This window comes from Siphateles boraxobius, unplaced genomic scaffold (assembly GCF_051911475.1).
Source record: "Siphateles boraxobius isolate OS27281-9 unplaced genomic scaffold, OSU_SipBor_1 42, whole genome shotgun sequence".
NCBI lineage: Eukaryota > Metazoa > Chordata > Actinopteri > Cypriniformes > Leuciscidae > Siphateles > Siphateles boraxobius.
This window is the reverse complement of record NW_027509053.1, coordinates 493,891-501,102: the sequence shown is the minus strand read 5'-3', so window position 1 is coordinate 501,102 and position 7,212 is coordinate 493,891. Positions and strand designations below refer to the sequence as shown.

General features: G+C 48.2%; 2 non-coding genes across 2 annotated transcripts; both read left to right on the top strand.

Moving 5' to 3' along the window:
* The first annotated feature begins 5,311 nt into the window (after positions 1-5,311).
* Positions 5,312-5,384, top strand: trnav-cac (transfer RNA valine (anticodon CAC)). The gene has a single exon. It is a non-coding gene; the product is annotated as a tRNA-Val (tRNA).
* Positions 5,385-6,128: 744 nt separating this feature from the next.
* On the top strand, positions 6,129-6,201 carry trnav-cac (transfer RNA valine (anticodon CAC)). Its single transcript has one exon. It is a non-coding gene; the product is annotated as a tRNA-Val (tRNA).
* Positions 6,202-7,212: the final 1,011 nt, after the last annotated feature.

Sequence of the window (7,212 nt, the reverse complement as noted above, 5' to 3'; positions counted from 1 at the left end):
GGGCCGTACAGGGGCCACTGACACGTGTGACTTATCCCATTCATTTCCACAGGTGTTTGGTGGACGTGTTTCAGAAAGGTCCGATCGGCCCGAAACTGACGTATGCGTCCCGTCACGGGCCCCTGGGACGGGTTGTAGAGTTCCGCGTCCCTCTGACCTTTTTTCGCGCTAATTGGCCACCAACAGCCCCAGGGAATAAGTTGCACGTGGGACGTCAAATAAACAGGGGCCAAAAGGGGTCGAAAGGTCGCAGCGGCCCCAAATTCGGCACGGCGGTAGTCCGGGGGCCCCCGGGTCTAGATCACAAGTTTGGTGGTTCTAGATGGGTTCTAAGTATGTGTTTCAGCAAAACGGTTCGAAGGAAACGCCCGATCGGCCCGGAACTGACATATGCGTCCCTTCACGGGCCCCGGGGACGGGTTCTAGAGTTCCGTGCCCAAAACTGCTCGTTTGGCCGAAAAAAGACCCCCTTGACCTGGAAGCGACTGTGAAGTTTAAACTGAATAAGTTGCACGTGGGAGGGCGGAAATACAGGGGTCGAAAGGTCGCACCGCCTCCAAATTCGCCGCCCTGGTAGTCGAGGGGCCCCCGGTTCTAGATCCCGGATCGCAGGGTTCTAGATCGGTTCCAAGTGTATCATTTCTTTGTTCAAAAATCTCCTCACTTTTGGTTCTACTGAGCATATGTCTTTCTGTGTGTGCAAGAGGGCTGCCATTAATTGGACCATGTGCTCGGTGAAGGGTGGACAGAAAGGTCCGATCGGCCCGAAACTGACGTATGCGTCTCGTTACGGGCCCCTGGGACGGGTTCTAGAGTTCCGCGTCCCTCTGAACTTTTTTCACGCTAATTGGCCACCAACAGCCCCATGGAATAAGTTGCACGTGGGACGTCAAAAAAACAGGGGCCAAAAGGGGTCGAAAGGTCGCAGCGGCCCCAAATTCAGCACGGCTGTGGTCCGGGGGCCCCCGGTTCTAGATCACGGGCTTGGTGGTTCTAGATCGGTTCTAAGTATGTGTTTCAGCCAAACGCTTTGAAGGAAACGCCCGATCGGCCCGAAACCGACACGTGGGTCTCGTCACGGGCCCCGGGGACGGGTTCTAGAGTTCCGCGTCCCTCTGACCTTTTTTCGCGCTAATTGGCCACCAACAGCCCCATGGAATAAGTTGCACATAAGTTGGAACAAGTAGGCCGTCTAATCCTAACTGCTGAATTAACCCTTGTAGACACATGCTCCCATAGAGATCAATGGGAGACAGAGAGGTGCATAAAAAATAGCTAAAAATAAACTTGGCAAGTCTCCACCTAGCCCGCTCTGTCTGTCGCAGAGGGCCACGTGACGCAACTTTTTGTAGAGTTTGGGGCCCCTCGGACCCCCGGGGGCCGCGCGGGAGCCACTGACACGTGCAACTTATCCCATTCATTTTCATAGGCGTTTGGTGGACATCCCCACGCAACGGTCCCAATAGCTCCGAATGGCTCCGATTTGAAATCTGTGGCCCCTCAGGGTCCCCTCAGACGGTCCGCAAAGACTGGGGTCCGTAGTACCCCGTTAAGTTCGTTACAGTTAAAAACAGCATTCCATCTGTAACCTATTTGACGGGTGCCCTAAATGCTGTCCGTGGACAGTCCATTTTTAGGCTAATTATGCATAATTATTAGCTTTAATGTACATCAGTGTGTTGTATTGTGTCCCCTGTGTGGTGTACAGTAGGTTTCACCTCATAAAACCACTGTAATTATGAATATGACCTGTTAATGCATTGACCACGGACAGCCTATTTGGACCCCGTCAAATAAGTTGCAGGTGGGACTTCACCACATGTGATAAAATCGCCTAATCATTACGGGGATTCATCCGCTGAAAATGTCTAAGTTAAAAACAGCATCCCACCTGTAGCTTATTCGACAGGGTCCAAATAGGCTGTTCATGGACAGTCCATATTTAGGCTAATTATGCATAATTAATAGCTTTAATGTACATCAGTGTGCTGTATTGTGTCCCCAGTGTGGTTTACAGTAGGTTTGACGACATAAAACCATTGTAATTATGAGATATGACCTATTAATGCATTGACCACGGACAGCCTATTTGGACCCCGTCAAATAAGTTACAGGTGGGCCCTGTTTCAGGTTTCAGCTCCAAATTGTGTCCAGAGGCTGAGATCTGGACGTCCCACCTGCAACTTATCCCATTCAAAAATTTAGGCTGTTCGTGGACAGTGGAATTTCGGGGTTCTGAAGGCTGCTAATTGCTCAAGGGGGCCCAAAGATGAACTTAAAATTGATATTTAATCATTTTTATGCATTTTTATCAATCATGACAACAAAATATAAAAAAGATCCCACCTGTAACTTATTTGACAGGGTCCAAATAGGCTGTTCGTGGACAGTCCATATTTAGGCTAATTATGCATAATTAATAGCTTTAATGTACATAGGTGTGTCGTATTGTGTCCCCAGTGTGTTGTACAGCAGGTTTCACCTAATAAAACCACTGTAATTATGAAATATGACCTATTAATGCATTGACCACGTACAGCCTATTTGGACCCCGTCAAATAAGTTACAGGTATACTTTGCCCACTTGTAACTTATTTGACAGGGTCCAAATAGGCTGTCTGTGGACCGTCCATTTTTAGGCTACAGTGGGCCCTTAATTTGCCCACCTGTAACTTATTTGACAGGGTCCAAATAGGCTGTCTGTGGACAGTCCATTTGTAGGCTACAGTGGGCCCTTAATTTGCCCACCTGTAACTTATTTGACAGGGTCCAATTAGGCTATTCGTGGACAGTCCATTTTTAGGCTACAGTGGGCCCTTAATTTGCCCACCTGTAACTTATTTGACAGGGTCCAAATAGGCTGTCTGTGGACAGTCCATATTTAGGCTAATTATGCATAATTAATAGCTTTAATGTACATCAGTGTGTTGTATTGTGTCCCCAGTGTGGTGTACAGTAGGTTTCACCTAATAAAACCACTGTAATTATGAAATATGACCTATTAATGCATTGACCACGGACAGCCTATTTGGACCCCGTCAAATAAGTTACAGGTGGGCCCTTACTTTGCCCACCTGTAACTTATTTGACAGGGTCCAAATAGGCTGTTCATGGACAGTCCAGTTTTAGGCTACAGTGGGCCCTTAATTTGCCCACCTGTAACTTATTTGACAGTGTCCAAATAGGCTGTTCGTGCACAGTAATTTTTTAGGCTAATTATGCATAATTAATAGCTTTAATGTACATCAGTGTGTTGTATTGTGTCCCCAGTGTGGTGTACAGTAGGTTTCACCTAATAAAACCACTGTAATTATGAAATATGACCTATTAATGCATTGACCACGGACAGCCTATTTGGACCCCGTCAAATAAGTTACAGGTGGGCCCTTACTTTGCCCACCTGCAACTTATTTGACAGGGTCCAAATAGGCTGTTCGTGGACAGTCCATTTTTAGGCTAATTATGCATAATTGATAGCTTTAATGTACATCAGTGTGTAGTATTGTGGCCCCTGTGTGGTGTACATTAGGTTTCACCTAATAAAACCACTGTAATTATGAAATATGACCTATTAATGCATTGACCACGCTCAGCCTATTTGGACCCCGTCAAATAAGTTACAGGTGGTTCCTTACTTTGCCCACCTGCAACTTATTTGACAGGGTCCAAATAGGCTGTTCGTGGACAGTCCATTTTTAGGCTAATTATGCATAATTGATAGCTTTAATGTACATCAGTGTGTTGTATTGTGGCCCCTGTGTGGTGTACAGTAGGTTTCACCTAATAAAACCACTGTAATTATGAAATATGACCTATTAATGCATTGACCACGGACAGCCTATTTGGACCCTGTCAAATAAGTTACAGGTGGGCCCTTACTTTGCCCACCTGTAACTTATTTTACAGGGTCCAAATAGGATGTCTGAGGACACCTTCCTGTGCCGACCTGTAGTTCTTCTGATGGGACACATAGGCCATTCGTGGCCACACAGGCGGTCAGTGGGACGAATAGGCTGTCCGTGGTCACTGGGCGGGGCCACGGGCCGTCACTTAAATTGGCCGTGGACAGACGGGCCGTTCGTGGTCAAACAGGCTGTCAGTGGGACGAATAGGCTGTCCGTGGTCACTGGGCAGGGACACGGGCCGTCACTTAGATTAGCCGTGGACAGACGGGCCGTTCGTGGTCAAACAGGCTGTCAGTGGGACGAATAGGCTGTCCGTAGTCACTGGGCGGGGCCACGGGCCGTCACTTAGATTGGCCGTGGACGGACGGGCCGTTCGTGGTCACATAGGCTGTCAGTGGGACGAATAGGCTGTCCGTGGTCACTGGGCGGTCGGTGGGATGAATAGGCCGTTCGTGGTCACATAGGTGGTCAGTGGGATGAATAGGCTGTTCGTGGTCACACAGGCGGTTAGGGGGATGAATAGGCTGTTCGTGTCAGTGGGCGTGGCCAGGGGCCGTCACTTAGGTTGGCCGTGGGCGAAAAGGCCGTTCGTGGTCACACAGGCGGTTAGGGGGACGAATAGGCTGTTCGTGTCAGTGGGCGGGGCCAGGGGCCGTCACCCAGGTTGGCCGTGGGCGAAAAGGCCGTTCGTGGTCACACAGGCGGTCGGTGGGACGAATAGGCTGTTCGTGTCAGTGGGCGTGGCCAGGGGGCTGTTCGCAGGTCACAGGTGGGACGGACGGGCGCTCCGTGGTCGGTGGGTGCGGTCAGGGAATTTCGCGAAAGGGCGGTCAGGGGGACGCGCGTGCGCTCCGTGGACGCCCGCCCGCAACCTGTTCGGCGCGTGTCGAATCGACTGAGGGCGGTCGGCGAGTCGCCCCCCTGTGGCCGATGCCCGGATCGCGGGCGAGGGGGCCGGATTTCGTCGGCGCCGTCGGCCGGTCCCCGAAAAATCACCTAGGGGGCGACGCGCGGGGGTCCCCTTCCCTAACCCGGTGGCCTAAAGGGCGAAAGGTCCTCGGTTCGAAACCGAGCAGAAACAGTGGTTGGATTCTGACAGAAAATGTAAACTGTTTGCCACACTAGGTGGGTGAAGCGCTCATTTCCTTTATATCAGTGGTCTCAAACTCAATTCCTGGAGGGCCACAGCTCTGCACAGTTTAGCTCCAACCAGCTCAAACTCACACCTGCAAGGAAGTTTCTAGCAATCCTGAAGACCTTGATTAGCTGAATCAGGTGTGCTTGATTAGGGTTGGAGCAAAACTGTGCAGAGCTCTGGCCCTCCAGGAATTGAGTTTGAGACCACTGCTTTATATGCTTTTTAATAAGCGTGCACCTAAAGATTTATGTCTGCAACCTGAAGATGTGTTTCCGTAGTGAAGTGGTTATCACGTTCGCCTCACACGCGAAAGGTCCCCAGTTCGAAACTGGGCGGAAACTGTGGGTGGTTTTTGCAAAAATTTCGTATGCGATTTTCTGTTGAGCAGGTCAGTACACTTGCAGGGATGTTTGTGGTTTAATCTCTTTAGAAAAGGACAAAAATAAAACAAATGACCATTGAGGTTTCCTGTACAGTAATATAAAATGTTCGGTCTGCCAACAAAATTAGCAGCATTTTGCCATGTTAAAAACACTGGGCAGTCTATAGTTTCAGTCGCTTTTGAACAAGCGTACGCTAGAAGCAGTGGGACTGACGTCCAAATCAAGTTTCTGTAGTGCAGTGGTTATCACGTTCGCTTTACACGCAAAGGTCTTCAGTTCAAAACTGGGTGGAAACAAGTGGAGGCATGTTAAATATAAATGCTGCAATTTGATACAAAACCCTTACTTTTAAGACAGGTGAAGGCCATCGTACCCAGGAGCTGTAGGCAGACTGCCATGCCGAATGACCTCTGTTCTGTTGTTTGTGGAATTCACAGACTGTCACACTGCTTGCAGAGTAGATTATGGGAAGGAGCCATCTTCTAAAAAGCACATGTACCTCATCAATAGGTTTCTGTAGTGTAGTGTTCATCACGTTCGCCTAACACGCAAAAGGTCCTCTGTTCGAAACCGAGCAGAAACAGTGGTTGGATTCTGACAGAAAATTTAAACTTTTTGCCACGCTAGTAGCAGCGCTCCTTTCCTTTATATGCCTTTTAATAAGCGTGCACCTAAAGATTTATGTCTGCAACCTGAAGATGTGTTTCCGTAGTGTAGTGGTTATCACGTTCGCCTCACACTCGAAAGGTCCCCAGTTCGAAACTGGGCGGAAACTGTGTGTGGTTTTCGCTTGATCAGGTCAGTACACTTGCAGGGATGCAGGCACATTTTCTGTCAAAAATAAAACAAATAACCGTTGAGGTTTCCTGTACAGTAATAAAAAATGTTTGGTCTGCCAACAAAATTAGCAGCTTTTTGACATGTTTAAAACACTGGGCAGTCTATAGTTTCAGTCGTTTTTGAACAAGCGTACCCTAGAAGAGGTGGGACTGACATCCACATCAAGTTTCCGTAGTGTAGTGGTTATCACGTTCGCTTTACACGCGACAGGTCCTCAGTTCAAAACTGGGTGGAAACAAGTGGAGGCATGTTAAATATAAATGCTGCAATTCGCTACATAACCCTTGTGAAGGCCATCGTACCAAGGAGCTGTAGGCAGATTGCCATGCCGAATAACCTCTGTTCTGTTGTTTGTGGAATTTACAGACTGTCACACTGCTTGCAGGGCAGATTATGGGAAGGAGCCATCTTCTAAAAAGCACATCCCTCTCAACATTAGGTTTCTGTAGTGTAGTGGTCATCACATTCGCCCAACACGTGAAAGCGTAGCGGAAACTCAAATCAACGAAACACCTTTTACAAACCAATCGCAAAGGTTTTATCAAAAGGTGTAATCAGGTAATGGCAATCCACGAGCTACCACGAGGCATAATATCTTAGTAAACCGTAGGGCTCGTTTTATGAAAGCTTGACTTGAAAGTCAATCAGACCCTTTATCAAATGCGTCATTAAATGTGTACGAATCTATAAAGTGATACGAGATCACATAGAGACCAGATACACAATGGTTCACGAACCGTTGAAATTGAAAACAATTTCGAAACAGCTATGACGCGTAACGAAGCCCAGTTTAATAAAATCACGTGACCTTAGCAGTGATACACTCCGAATGATTTGAGACGAATGATTCACCCTGGTGTCAGAGCTTCACGAAGCACGTCTCATAAGAGGGTTAAACCACCCTCTTCTCTCTCTCTTTCTCTCTCTCGACCCCTTCCTCTTGGTT